Here is a 15,182-nt window from a genome sequence, read left to right as displayed (position 1 = left end):
CTGGTTTGGTCCAGTATGCCTATACATACCATCTGCTATCTCTTCCTCTTCCTTAGAGACCTTATGTTGTCTCAAGCTTTCTTGAATTCAGATACAGTCTTGTCTACACTGCCTTCACCAGTGGCTGTGGCACAACTTCACTTTTTTCGTTACAGGTATTTTCCAAGTTTGTCCTTTTTCATTTTCATTCTATGCGCCTTCACTCCAGAGTTTTCTTTCAATTGGAAGGGGATTCCTCACTTCCTGTGTATTTATGCCATAGGTACATAAGTATGTTTATGCTGGGAAAGGCCTAAAGTCCATCAAGTCCAGCATTCATATCTAATGGGCATAGGTACATAAGTTTTGCCATACTGGAAAGCTCAAAGGTCCACCTTTCTACAATCAGAACAGCATTTGGAAAAAAAAAAAAACTCTCATGAGAGTGTCGAACAGAAACCTCTGCTCCAAAAACAAGGCTTTGCAGTAATTCTGCAAACTAACATACAATATTTGCCATGGCTGATCACCACTAGAAACACCGGGGACCCTGGGCCTAGGTTCTGTGTTTTAACCTGAAACAAGCTCAACATTCATATCTATTGGGTGTGAGTCTGGTACATCTCAGTGAGGGAGGAGGCATGACCGTGGTACGTGGATTAGTGGTATGTGGATTAGGGAGATCCAAGAAATAACAGGCCGGTGAATCAGACGTTCATACTGGGACAATTTTTTCTGTCCGGAGCGTACTACCATAGCTGGTGGACTCCTATATTCGGAACTTACCCAACTATGGAACGCCACAGAGATAGGGCTGGGGTTTGTAGCCCTATTTAACTGGTGTCCTTGGTCACCCTTCCTCTTCTCCTCAGGACCCAGAGAATGGCTAGTTTTTTTGCTTATGCATTAACCGGTCATTTTCAGCAGTACTCTCTCTTCCGTTCTATTATAGATCTAAGAGGATGTTCATTGCGCTCTCAGAGTCATTTCATCTTTACCTAGATGACTGCCTAATTGGAGAAAGTCTTATCAGCAGAGTTCTCAGGTCATGCACCGGGTGTTGCATTTCTTACAGTCTCTAGGTTGGGTGGTGATTGTAGCCAGGCCTCTCATTGATCTCTCATCAGATATCTCTAATTTTCTCTTTGTTTAGTCAAGTTGGCGCAGAGTTTTTTGTCTCCTCTGCAAACATCCCAGTTTATATTTTTCTTGGTGACCTTGGGCCTTCGGCCATTTCCTTGCTCTATTCTGCAGAATGCAATTTTACTTTCTAGTTCCCAAGAAGGAATTTTTCTTCATCTATTGGGAATCTCAGGGTCATCAATCGCGCTATTTAAGTGTCATCTAGTTATCTCAAGAACCTTAGTTCCGTCATAGGGATGCTTCGTGCAGTACACTTTTGGCAGAAGCTTGTTTGTATATATTTTTTTCTGGGGACCACAGCAATTCGTTTACCTTTGGGTGAATTTTATTTTCCCTACTGACAAACAAGGCGGAGAGAGCTATGTTGGTCTTTGCCATGGCAATGGGTTATGTCATCCGCCAAGGAGGAGTTAAGAGTATACTCTTGAGTTTGTAGTCATTTTTTCTTAGTTGTCTCACCCTGCATTCAGGTGAATGGACTCTCATCTTTTCAGCCTTACTTCCTCACTGCGACACTTCAGGGCTATCTCTTTTTGCTTCAGGCTCACGAACATTTCTTGCTTCTTCCGTTCAGCAACAGTCTTGATGGAGACAGGGACAGACGCCATCATCCAGCTGGGGTTTTTCAACCTTCTATATGCGTTTCTTCCGTCAACTCACTAGGTGTTGGCTTGTATTTAAAAAAAAAAAAAAATCCCATCTTTCTTCCATATCAGGCTTTATTTGGTCATCGGTTTTGGCTCAGCTTCAGTAGTTCTTTCTATGCTGCGGTTCATTTTTTGTTGGTTTTCATAAAGGATTACTCTCTTTTCTCTTCTCCTGCAGTTTGCAGTTTTTTCCTGTTTCTGAGGGCCGATATGGCCTCGTCTTTTGGAAGTTCTCGTTTACTTATGGTTCTTAGTCTCCTTCGCCCGACAGGCCAAAATCGTCTTCAAATCACAATCTTAATCTTTCAGCTCTTGTAGGTCCTCTTTTGGGCTGTTTTTTCTTCTGGTGTCCTTTAAGGTTTTCCTCTTAAAGCTCTGTTTTCTAGTAGCCATTGTTTTTTCTTTAAGGTCTTCTCATAAACCACTGTTTTCTAGTAGCCATAACTTTTTCTATAAAGTTTTCCTCTTCAAGCAGTGTTTCCTAGTAGCCATTGCAGCAAGTAGATCTATGTGTGGAATACTTCTACGGTTGGTAATTTCTTTTCGGTCTGCTGTAGTTTAGAGTTTTCACCTTTCCCAATCAGTTTTTTCTTATTGGTTTTGTCCTTCTAGCCAGTAGGCGTAAGGGTTTGATTGTTTCTAACCGCTATATCTCGACGGATCAAGGAAATGAGAATGTCTATTTCTCTTCTCACTGAGAGGGCAGTTCCACAGCGTATTACAACATATTCCACAACTTCAGAAGCGGCCTCTATTCTTACTACAGCGATTTTTGGTGCTCTCGGTGCACATTGGTAAGGTGGCAACTTAGTCCTAGTTTCATTTTATTTTGCTCATTGGGACACACTACATGTTAGTTGTCGCCAGGTGGCCTATGCAGCATGAACATTTCTCTGCAGTTTTCATAGGGTCCCTCCCTTCAGATTACTGCTTTGGTACTTCCCATCAGTCCAATCCTGGTCCGGTCCGGAGGGACGCTAAGGAAGGAGAAATTAGATCTTACCTGCTAATTTGCTTTCCTTTAGTCCCTCCGGACCGGAACAGGCCCCTCCCATGTTCTCAACACTTTAGCTTCTTTTATTAAGTAGGAAATGTATTCATTCCTTTACGATTCGTGGAACAATACTATATATATACAAAACATTATGTGGTCCATACCACTTCTCTGGTGGTTGCTGGTGAGCTCAGTTGCTGGAATCTGTATATAAAACCTTAAATACGCCATACCACTTCTCTGGTGGTTGCTGGTGAGCTCAGTTGCTGGAATCTATATATAAAACCTTAAATACGCCATACCACTTCTCTGGTGAGAGTTATGGCTGAGCTCAGTTGCTGGAATATCTATAAAACCTTAAATATGACTTACCACTTTTCTGGTGAGAGTTGCTGGTGAGCTCAGTTGATGGAAATATATAAAATCTTAAGTGGGCCATACCACTTCTCTGGTGAGAGTTGCTGGTGAGCTATAAGACAAGTGAGCCATACCACTTCTCAGCTATAAGACAAGTGAGCCATACCACTTCTCTGGTGAGAGTTGCTGGTGAGCTATAAGACAAGTGAGCCATACCACTTCTCTGGTGAGAGTTGCTGGTGAGCTATAAGACAAGTGAGCCATACCACTTCTCTGGTGAGAGTTGCTGGTGAGCTATAAGACAAGTGAGCCATACCACTTCTCTGGTGAGAGTTGCTGGTGAGCTGTAATACAAATCGAGCCATACCACTTTTCTGGTGAGAGTTGCTGGTGAGCTCTGATACTTGGCATTGCCGAGTGCTTTGTGGCTGCTAGGATTCCATACGGCACAGAAGGTCTTTCTTTGTTTTTTTCTGCTTTGTTGTTCAAATACTGAGGCTAAGGTCACATGGCCAGGGCTCCTATTGGCTCTCTAGAGTCAGAGTTTTTCTCATTCTCCACCTGCTGGTAGGCGAGCACAACCCATCAGTCCAATCCTGGTCCGGTCCGGAGGGACTAAAGGAAAGCAAATTAGCAGGTAAGATCTAATTTCTCCATAGGTCAGACATCGACAATTTAAAAGTTTCATATATTTAATAATACTTGATATACCGTCCTTACTAAGATGCTGAAAAATGACCTGCACTGGTGTAGACGCGTGTATTGGATATGCGCAGGTCCATTTTTCAGCGCACTTGCAAAAAAGGCCTCTCTTGGTTTTTTTTGTTTGTTGGTTTGTTTGGGTTTTTTTGGCCAAAAATGGACGTGCGACAAAATAACAGTTGGTGCACATCCATTTTGGGCCCGAGACTTTACTGCCACCCATTGACCTAGCAGCAAGGTCTCATGCGTTAACCGGGCGGTAATGGTGTACGCACGTACAATGCTGATTACCGTGCGGTTAACGCCACATGACGGAAATTTTCTGGCGCATTCAGTGGATGCGCGTAAAAATGAAATTACTGCCCGGGCCACATGGTAGCCATGCAGTAGTTCAAATTGATGCGTGTAGAATGCACGTACGCGGCTTAGTAAAAGGGCCACTTAGTGCACTCCTTAGAGCACTTTACAAAATATATAATACTAGTAAAAAGGCCCGTTTCTGAGCAAATGAAACGGGCGCTAGCAAGGTTTTCGTCGGCAACACCCCCCCCCCCCCGCCAACCCCTTCGTTGTTGTGGCATTGCTCCGCCCTCAACGTCATGACGTTTGATGCGAGGGCGGGGCCCGTAGTGATTTCCCACCTCCCTGCCAACCCCTTGGTTGTTCTGCCATTGCTCCGCCCTCGAGGGCGGGGCCTGTAGCGATTTCCCCCCCTCCCTGCCTCCCTCCCTGCCAACCCCTTCGTTGTTCTGCCATTCCTCCGCCCTCGAGGGCGGGGCCCGGAGCGATTTTGGTGGCTTCACCACCACGAACTTCAAACCTTTTTGAAGGAAGTTAGGGCTTGGCTTCACTGACGTCACTGTCTTCAGAACGTTGAGGGTGAGTTTTATATATATATAGATAGTAGGAAAGTAAGTACATTATATCACAGGAAAGAAAGAGTCATGAGTCCAGAACGGCAATATCCCAAGCCAACTAGAATAACTGAGCACCATATTGCATTGAAGATAGAGACAGGCAGCACCAATAATGGAGCATTGTTTGTCATCTAATAATCTGTTTTCTGGTTTACGATATTTTGTAATAGATCACATACCTCTGAATGTGAAAGGGGGTGACAGAATAAAACAATTGCAGCGGCGAGAAAAAACATGGATATGCAACTGAATTATTTGTATCCTATTAGATTAAATTCTTCTTTTGATTAGTTTTATTATTTCTAACATTCTGAAGGAGTTTCATATTTTACTGAAGATGTTGCAGCATTTTTGTAAAAAATTTGCTGTGCGAGCAGTATTGATATAGTTGCAGTGTCTTAAATGTCTTTCTTTTTTTTAATTTGCCACTGTGGTAGACGGACGTTGGAATGGACCAATTAGATCCTCGGTTGAATCTGATTGGACACAGATATTAAAAATCAGTGAAAATGCTAACCTGCTATATTATAATATAGTGTTCACTGAATCAAGAGCAGTACAATGTGCACTAAGTAATGTTTAACATTCAAAGTCAGCAAAAACATTTTTTTAATCACTAAAGAAGATTCTAAGCTGGTTTTTGTTTGTGCACTAGATAAAGCCTATTTTCCCTGGTTCATCTGTTAACGGACTGTGAAACACTAGCCACTGTTGTAAAAGATTCAAGTGGGCATGCGCTGCTGTTTGAATACTAAAGTTAAGTAGTGATTGTGTTTACATTTAATTAAAGTTGTGATTAATAATCCACCTTTATATAAGCAGGAGGTCTTTATGCCAATGATTATAAGCAAGCGTGAGCACTGTAAATAGTGCCGATTTCAGCTTCTGGGCCTTTTCCTTCTGCTTTGTACATGGTAATTAAGATTAGTAGTGACACGGCTCTAGTGAAGGTAGGGTTTTGTTTTGTTTTTTAACTTTTTTTGTTGTTTAAAAAAGTATTCCATCTAGTGTAATTTGCTGGACTAACCTGTTTTGTTAATGTGGTGCTTGTTGAAGGTATCTATCCAGATGACTTGTCTCATATTGTTTTAACCCCCATCTTAAAATCAGCAGTGGCAAACTCTTCTAAAGTTGAAAATTATAGGCTAGTTGCCAGTATTTCATGTATTGCTCAACTTCAAGAATTTCTGGTCAGCTTACCAATTTTTTTTTCTTGTTACTTCAAATGCTTGCATTCAACCCAAACTGGGTTTAGGTCATTATACAGTACACAGTCTTTATTACTGGAACTAGTTTCAGAAATTAGGTTATTGTTAAGTAAGGGGAAACAACTTGTGCTTTTACCATTTGCTTTATGTGCTGCATTTGATGCAGTTGATCACTCTAAGCCAGTGGTTCCCAAACCTGATCCTGGAGGCACCCCCAGCCAGTCAGGTTTTTGGGATATCCACAATGAATATTCATGAGAGAGGTATGCATGCAGTGGAGGCAGTGCATGCAGATATCTCTCATGAATATTCATTGTGGATATCCCAAAAACCTGACTGGCAGAGGTGCATCCAGGACCAGGTTTGGAAACCACTGCTCTACGCTGTTATATAGAATGAGTGACCTGGGTGGCCATGGTAGAGTGTTGAACTAATTTGGGGAGTTTTTAAGAATGAGATCATGTAGTATAACGAAAGGAAGTAGTACCTTGGCATCATGTTGTTCCTTTTGTGGTGTTCGTCAGGCTTTGCCGTTGTCTTTGAGAGTTGATTTATCTGGGTTGGGTGCCTCTGTTTTCTCATATGCAGATTATATCTTTCTCCTTTGCACTGCCTTGGATAAGTTTGAAGATACAATAATCTGTCTGTATATGAATTTTACTGAAGCAAATTTGTGGGCCCATGAAAATTTCTTAGTTAAGCTCAAATGAAGGTAATGTGGTTTGGTCAATATGAACATCTTCACACTATAGATTTTACACTGTTGTCTGGTGAGACTTTGAAATTCAAAGATAAATCTAAAATTCTTGGTGTCTTAGTTGAGTCTAATCTTGTCTTCGAATTTCAAATTAATTCTCTGGTGAGAATTTTTTTTCGATTGAGACAGTTGAGGGCAATTTGATCCATGTTGAGTCCTTTGAGCTTTAGAAGTATTGCCATTCTGCTTCCATATTTAGATTATTGTAACTCACTATATTGTGGACTTTCAGATAGGCTGTTAAAAAGGCTGCTAGACTTCTCTTCCATTTATGAAAGTGTGAAGTTGCATTGGCTACCTGATAGAGCAAAGATACAATTTAAAGTGGCATGCCTTGTTTTTAAATCCTTGTATGGCCTGACCTCTGAGAAGCAGGCTTATAGTTTGAATATTCCGGGATCCTTTACTCTTACCTGCAAACCCATTGTTTGATACTTTATTAGTGAGGAATATTCATCGCAAACATCTTCCAGAGCTTTCTTTTGCTTATCAAGGTGTGTCTGTTTGGATCTAGATACCTCTACAAATTAGACAAATTGACTCTTATTCGTTTGTTTAGAAAAGGCTTTGAAAACTTATTTATTTGAAACAGCTATTTGTTGATTTTGTTAAATTGTATGCATTTTATTGTAATTCTCCTTTGATTAGAGGACTTTATTATGTTATTGCATTGAACCTTTGGGATAATTTGGAATAGAAGAATCGTAGAACTGAAATTATTTGGTAATTCTATCACATAAAAGGTTATGATTACACCTTATGTCATATAGCTTTTAGCTGTGTAGCCTCCCCCCCCCCCCCCCCCCCCACACACACACACACACATTGGAACTCTCTTCTTGTTGAACTTTGACAACAGGCCAACAGGCTTCCTATTAGAAGTTTAAGATAGGGCTGGAAATCTGGTTATTTTGATAGGCCTTTAACTTGTGAGATTAGTGCAAACCTCTGGACTGGTTTATAACTGGTAAAGATGGTTATCTGTTTTTTATGCATTTTTATTTTTTATTTTTTTCCAATCTAATTTTCCTTTCTTTTTTTATGCATATATGGCACCTGAAAAATTGTGCAGAAAAAGATATGCCTAGATGTATTCTGTAAAGCACACTTATATTTTATAGAATAGGCTTAAATTTCCACGCGGTATATGAAATACGCCAAGCATCTTTCCACGTGACCAAATTTAGTTGCGGTCATTTATGCCATGTTTTACTTGGTGTAACTTCCAACACCTAAATTAGGTACAGAGCAGTTGTATTCTATAACAACGCATATAGATTTTAGAAACACCCACGCTTCGTCCATGGACATTGCCCCTTTTCAACTAAACAAATTAGAATTTAAGCATACCACATTACAGAATACTCTTAGCGAGTTGTGAGCGTAAGTCTTAATGCCAATTAGCACTGATTAGCTAGTTTTTATGTGCATTGTTATAGAATACACTTCGATTTCCACATGGAAATTAAGGCTTGGTATATAGAATCCTGCAGAAAATGTCTGTTGGTATATTTTTGTGCTATTATACTGGTAAGTACATAGTACTGTTATTATAGGATGTCTGTATACATTTCAGTATTTTAATTATGTGGTACATCATTCATATAACATAGCTTGCCAGAAGGAGTGGGTTTAAATTCTGGTTTTTGTGTTTGTATTTGGCTGTGTCGGATATTTTACAGGCCAATCTCCAGAATTAAAATTTTGGGCAATTTATTAAAGGACAAGTTTAGCTCTATAGAACTAGAAAGGAAGACCTGGTGGAGAAAGTACTTACATATAATATATGTACACTGCTTTGGTTGTACCCACAGAAAGGTGGTATATCAAATCCATGACCCTTTACATACAACAAACAAAAAGCGGAGAGGAAATCCTCACGCGAATTGAAAACAATAAAAACAAAAAAGTGAGGACAAGTGTGGAGGAAATCCGAAGAACTTTATTAATAATCATGAAACGACCCGACATGGCCATGTTTCGGCATCTAAGCCTGCATCAGGGGTCAAACAAATCTTCTTTGGTTGTTATTCGATTAAAAACCAAGAGAAAAACTGGTTATGGACTTCCCTCAAATTCAGAAGTTAAGAACTCAACTATAATACGCCTCAACGGCAATACACAAGTGACGTCAGTAGTACTATTGACGTCACTTCTGTGTATTGCTGTTGAGGCGTATTATTGTTGAGTTCTTAAACTTCTGAATTTGAGGGAAGTCCATAACCAGTTTTTCTCTTGGTTTTTAATCGAGTAACAACCAAAGAAGATTTGTTTGACCCCTGATGCAGGCTTAGATGCCAAAACACGGCTGTGTCGGGTCGTTTCATGATTATTAATAAAGTTCTTCGGATTTCCTCCACACTTGTCCTTCCCCTTTTTTGTTTTTATTCCTTTACATACTAGAACAGTCCCAGTATGGCAGCCCCTGCATTGCTTAGGAGGAGGAAGGTCATCAGGAAGGAGAGCATCATCTGCTTGTGCATCAGGTTTTAACAAATTCACTTCTTCTGCAGTAATTAGTTAAAAGTTTATTTTTTAAAATACTAGTAAATATTCTAGAATAAGAACGATTTTGAAAATCAGAAATGATTGTTTAAATTTAAAACCTTGTTTCTCTTGTCCCAACAGACTTCATTTGTTGTTGATGAAGTAAGCAATATCATTAAAGAGGTAAGTGAAGGTTTTGTTTGCTGAAGATGCCAAGCAATTTGAGGCTATCTTGTCTTTTTATATTAGATGATAGTTGTGCTCTCTACCCATATCTGACACTTTATTACAGATTTGTACTCCAATGAAGGCTGGTAAACATAATCAATATAAACAAATGGGGAAAGCATATGGAAAAAGGCTCATAGATTTCTTTGCAGTCCCTTTTGTGTATGTGTGTTTGTAACCGTGTTGTCTCTGTTCTCCGAGGACAAGCAGGCCATTAATTCTCACAAATGGGTAATGCGGCATCACGTTGCCCAGTCCGGAGCTTATAACAAGCTTAACAGAGCTTTCTGGAGTGTGAGACACACTCCACCACGCATGTGAGGATGCCTTCCCGCCTGCCGCAAAGACATGGTTATCGCAGTTGTTTTTCTACCGCAGTGAGTAGAGGTTACATTTGTGCTTTCTGTTCACCCCTGATCTGAAAGAGCTTCGTTTTTTGGTGCATTTTCTTGGTTTTTTTGTGATTTTTATTTTTTACACTGTGCCTCTTCTGGGCTTCAGTCTTTTTCTTTTCTTGTACAGTTTTAGTTCTTCCCCGCCCCCCCTTTTTTCAAGTTTCCTTTATTTTTTATTGACTTATTCTGCATTTAGGCCTAGTCTTCGGTTGGGTCTTTCCCTTGACTTTTTTTTGGTGCCTTGTTCTTTTTTTTCAGGCACCATTGCGTTTTTTGATTTGGCTACAGAAGTTTTTCCGTCCATGTCCACTAATGTACCCAGTGACTTTAAGTGCTGTACCCGGTACAATTGGACAAACATAGTAACATAGTAGATGACGGCAGAAAAAGACCTGCACGGTCCACCCAGTCTGCCCAACAAGATAAACTCACATGTGACATTTTTTGTGTATACCTTACCTTTATTTATACCTGTCTTTTTCAGGGCACAGACCGTATAAGTCTGCCCAGCACTATCCCCGATCCCTCCACCGGCTCTGGCACAGACCATATAAGTCTGCCCAGCACTATCCCCACCTCCCAACCACCAGCCCTGTCAAAGAGACCCATTCTTGGTGTCCTCAGTGCTTAGGGCCCGACCATAGATCTTCCAACTGTGACCTTTGCCTTCAGATGAAGAAGAGGACTCAGATGTCCAGAGAGGCTCAACACGTGAAGATTTTTGGAGCCAGATCAGAGTCCTCGACATCGGCATCAACGTTGAGGACTGCATGGGCATCGGTCCATATGGCTGCTTTGAGATACTAGGAGCAGTAGTGCGTCAAGTGGGTCTCCACCTGTCTGGACACCAGCTGATGGACAGGACCTCCGGAACCGGCCAATGTTGGACCCGACCCCAAGGCAACATGAGGATTTGACAACGTCCTTGTCAGCACAGAGGAGTCTTGATGCTGAGCTCTGGGCGAAGACCAAGAAGCATTGGTATTAGTTGTCCTTGATGCATGGTGCAGGAGCTTCGAGGCATCAAGGGATCCTGCACCCGGGAAGCGTCGGCGCAGGGAGGATCGCACCCCCTCTGTTCAGGAGGTACCGATGCATCTGTCCCCAAGCAGCCAGGACCCAACTCCCATCTCGGCCCCATCTATTCTGCAGCCTGTCTTGGAGCCTGCACCCCAGTCTTCCCCAATGTTGGCCCTCAATGAGTATATCCAGGCCTTGCTCCCTGAACTGCTGGATGGCCTTTTTCAATGGGGTGCATTGGTATCAGGGGTGCTTATGCCTACCATGCTGCTTGTTGTGACCATGCTTGGCCCTCAGCCTGTGGTGCGGCCTCTGACACCGGCATTGCATGTGGCCCTGGTGTCACAGACTAGTAGCCCCTCAACATCAGTGGAGGAAGCTTCACTAGTGTCGACGTGGGAGCCGACTCCTCGATGCCCCTCACGGGTATATGGCTCCTCAAAGTTGAGGCAGGCTCGGTTTCAGCCCTCCCATGAGGAGTTTTTGTCTGGCACGGTTGAGGAATGCTCATGGGAGTTGGAGGAGGGTCCATTGTACTTTTTGGAGGATGAGTCCAATGGCATCCCCTCTGAAGCCTCCCCTCAGTTGTACACAGAAAGTCAAATACGTTAGCGTTTAACTTTAAAAAAGGAGACTATGATAAAATGAGAAGAACGGTTAAAAAAAAACTTAGGGGGGCAACTGAGAGAGTAAAAACTGTACAACAGACGTGGACGCTGTTCAAAAATACCATCCTGGAGGCCCAGGCCATACATATTCCGCGAATTAGAAAAGAAAGACGGAAGTCCAAAAGACAGCCGGCCTGGTTGAAAAGTGAAGTGAAGGAAGCTATTAGGGCTAAAAGAAACGCCTTCAGAAAATGGAAGAAGGAACCGTCTGAAAATAACAAGCAGCAGCATAAGGAGTGTCAAAGCAAAAGCAAGGCGCAGATAAAGAAGGCCAAGAGGGATTACGAAAAAAAGATAGCATTAGAGGCAAAAAAACATAGTAAAAAAAATTTTCGGTATATTAAAAGCAGGAAGCCAGCAAAAGAATTGGTTGGGCCGCTGGATGACCGAGGGGTAAAAGGGGCGATCAAGGAAGACAAAGACGTAGCGGAGAGACTGAATGAATTCTTTGCTTCGGTCTTCACCGAGGAAGGTTTGGGTGGGATACCGGTGTCGGAAATGGTATTACAAGCGGACGAGTCGGAGAAACTTACTGACTTCACAGTAAACCTGGAGGACGTAATGGGGCAGTTCAGCAAACTGAAGAGTAGCAAATCTCCTGGACCGGATGGTATTCATCCTAGAGTACTGATAGAACTGAAAAATGAGCTTGCGGAGCTACTGCTAGTGATATGCAACTTATCCTTAAAATCGAGCATGGTACCAGAAGATTGGAGGGTGGCCAATGTAATGCCGATTTTTAAAAAAGGCTCCAGGAGAGATCCGGGAAATTATAGACCGGTGAGTCTGATGTCAGTGCCGGGGAAAATGGTACAGGCTATTATTAAAAACAAAATTACAGAGCACATCCGAGGACATGGATTACTGAGACCAAGTCAGCACGGCTTTTGTGTGGGGAAATCTTGCCTTACCAATTTACTTCAATTCTTTGAAGGAGTAAACAGACATGTGGACAAAGGGGAACCGGTTGATATTGTGTATCTGGATTTTCAAAAGGCGTTTGACAAAGGTACCTCATGAAAGGCTACAGAGGAAATTGGAGGGTCATGGGATAGGAGAAATGTCCTATTGTGGATTAAAAACTGGTTCAAGGATAGGAAACAGAGAGTAGGGTTAAATGGGCAGTATTCACAATGGAGAAGGGTAGTTAGTGGGGTTCCTCAGGGTTCTGTGCTAGGACCGCTGCTTTTTAAAATATTTATAAATGATTAGAGATGGGAGTAACTAGCGAGGTAATTAAATTTGCTGATGACACAAAGTTATTCAAAGTTGTTAAATCGCGACAGGATTGTGGAAAAATTACAAGAGGACCTTACGAGACTGGGCGGCTAAATGGCAGATGACGTTTAATGTGAGCAAGTGCAAGGTGATGCATGTGAGGAAAAAAGAACCCGAATTATAGCTACATCATGCAAGGTTCCACGTTAGGAGTTACCGACCAAGAAAGAGATCTGGGTGTCGTCGTTGATAATACACTGAAACCTTCTGCTCAGTGTGCTGCTGCGGCTAGGAAAGCGAATAGAATGTTGGGTATTATTAGGAAAGGTATGGAAAACAGGTGTGAGGATGTTATAATGCTGTTGTATCGCTCCATGGTGCGACCGCACCTTGAGTATTGTGTTCAGTTTTGGTCGCCGCATCTCAAGAAAGATATAGTAGAATTGGAAAAGGTGCAGCGAAGGGCGACTAAAATGATAGCGGGGATGGGATGACTTCCCTATGAAGAAAGATTAAGGAGGCTAGGGCTATTCAGCTTGGAGAAGAGACGGCTGAGGGGAGACATGATAGAGGTATATAAAATAATGAGTGGAGTGGAACAGGTGGATGTGAAGCGTCTGTTCACGCTTTCCAAAAATACTAGGACTAGGGGGCATGCGATGAAACTACAGTGTAGTAAATTTAAAACAAATTGGAGAAAATGTTTCTTCACCCAACGTATAATTAAACTCTGGAATTCGTTGCCGGAGAAAGTGGTGAAGGCGGTTAGCTTAGCAGAGTTTAAAAAGGAGTTGGACGGTCTCCTAAAGGACAAGTCCATAAACCGCTACTAAATGGACTTGGGAGAAATCCACAATTCCAGGAATAACATGTATAGAATGTACGTTTGGGAAGCTTGCCAGGTGCCCTTGGCCTGGATTGGCCGCTGTCGTGGACAGGATGCTGGGCTCGATGGACCCTTGGTCTTTTCCCAGTATGGCATTACTTATGTACTTATGTAGGGTCCATTGTACTTTTTGGAGGATGAGTCCAATGGCATCCCCTCTGAAGCCTCCCCTCAGCTTAAAAGGAGAAAATCTCCTCCGGAAAACCTTTTATTCCCCTTTTTTGTGAAGGAAATGGCTGAGGCTAAGGTTCTCGAGGTTATGAATTTTCTCCTAGGGAGACTGTGACTGTCCCTCTCCATGAGGTACTCAAGGGAAGTCCTTGATAGGAGTTGGGAGTCCCCTTTGTTGGTCCCTGACCTGCCTAAGAAGATCGACACCATGTATTGGATCCACAGCACACCTGGTTTTGATAGGCCCCAGTTGCCTCACAATTCCATGGTGGTGGATCTGCTCTCAAAAGGGCCAGGAGTTCTATAGACTATGCCTCGGTGCCCCCAGGCAGAGAAGCTAGGACTTGGGCACTTTTGGGAGGAAGATGTTCCAGGCCTCAATGCTTGTGTCCCGTATATATTCTTACCAGGTCTTTACGAGCGTGTATTTGCAGGATTCTGTGCACAAGCTGTTAGACTTGGCGGACACTCTCCCACCAGAGCAGGCCGAGTCAGTATGCCAGTTGGCCAAGCAGTGTATGCAAATCAAGTTTATGAATATTTATTGTGGATATCCTGTAAATCTGACTGGCAAGGGGTACTCCAAGACTGGACTTGGGAAACGCTAGACTAGAAGTGTGCATGTTTCCCTATCTAGTCAATTGGATGGTGAAGAGCACATCAAAGGAAGGAGTTCAAGAATCTATATGCAGAAGCATTCAGGTGCTAGAGCTATTAGGGTTTGTCTTAAACTACCCTGAGTTCTACCTTACCCTATCTCAGCAATTGTCATTTATAGGAGCCCTGCTAGACACGACTCAAACCAAGGCCTTCTTCCTGAACCATGCATAGAGGTTCTCACCTCTGTCATTTGAGAGATTTGCTGGAGTCAGCAAGTATCAGCTTGGCAGATGTTAAGAACGGTAGGCCAGATGGCCTCCATAGTACTTGCAAACAACAAAATCGGAAAAATCCAAAGCTCACCAAGTACGTGAAATATCAAAACCCAAAATTTGAGCTTGGCATCATGTGACTATATTTTATCACCTTAAATGCTGTTGTTATAATCATTTATTTTCTATCTAGTGTAATTTCAGAGTGGCCTAGTTTTATTGAAAATTGTAATCCGCATTGATCCTCTATTGGTATATAGCAGTATAGAAATTCTGTTGTATATTGATGTACTTACCCTGTCTCAAGTAATGCTGCAGTCAGATCAGGAAATTAGCTTCTCTCTTCCCCCCTCCTGTTCCTCCTCTAATTTTCTTTCTTTCCTGTCCTATCCATCATTGGGAACCTATAGGATGTTATCACTGTCACAACTTTCCTCAGGAATTCTCTGTTGTGGTAGCTAATTCAGAACAATTAACACCACAAGACTCTGACAACAGATGCATCCACTCTAGGGTGTGGAACTTATGTAGAT

Source organism: Microcaecilia unicolor, chromosome 3 (assembly GCF_901765095.1).
Source record: "Microcaecilia unicolor chromosome 3, aMicUni1.1, whole genome shotgun sequence".
NCBI lineage: Eukaryota > Metazoa > Chordata > Amphibia > Gymnophiona > Siphonopidae > Microcaecilia > Microcaecilia unicolor.
Note: the sequence above shows the minus strand (reverse complement) of the source record.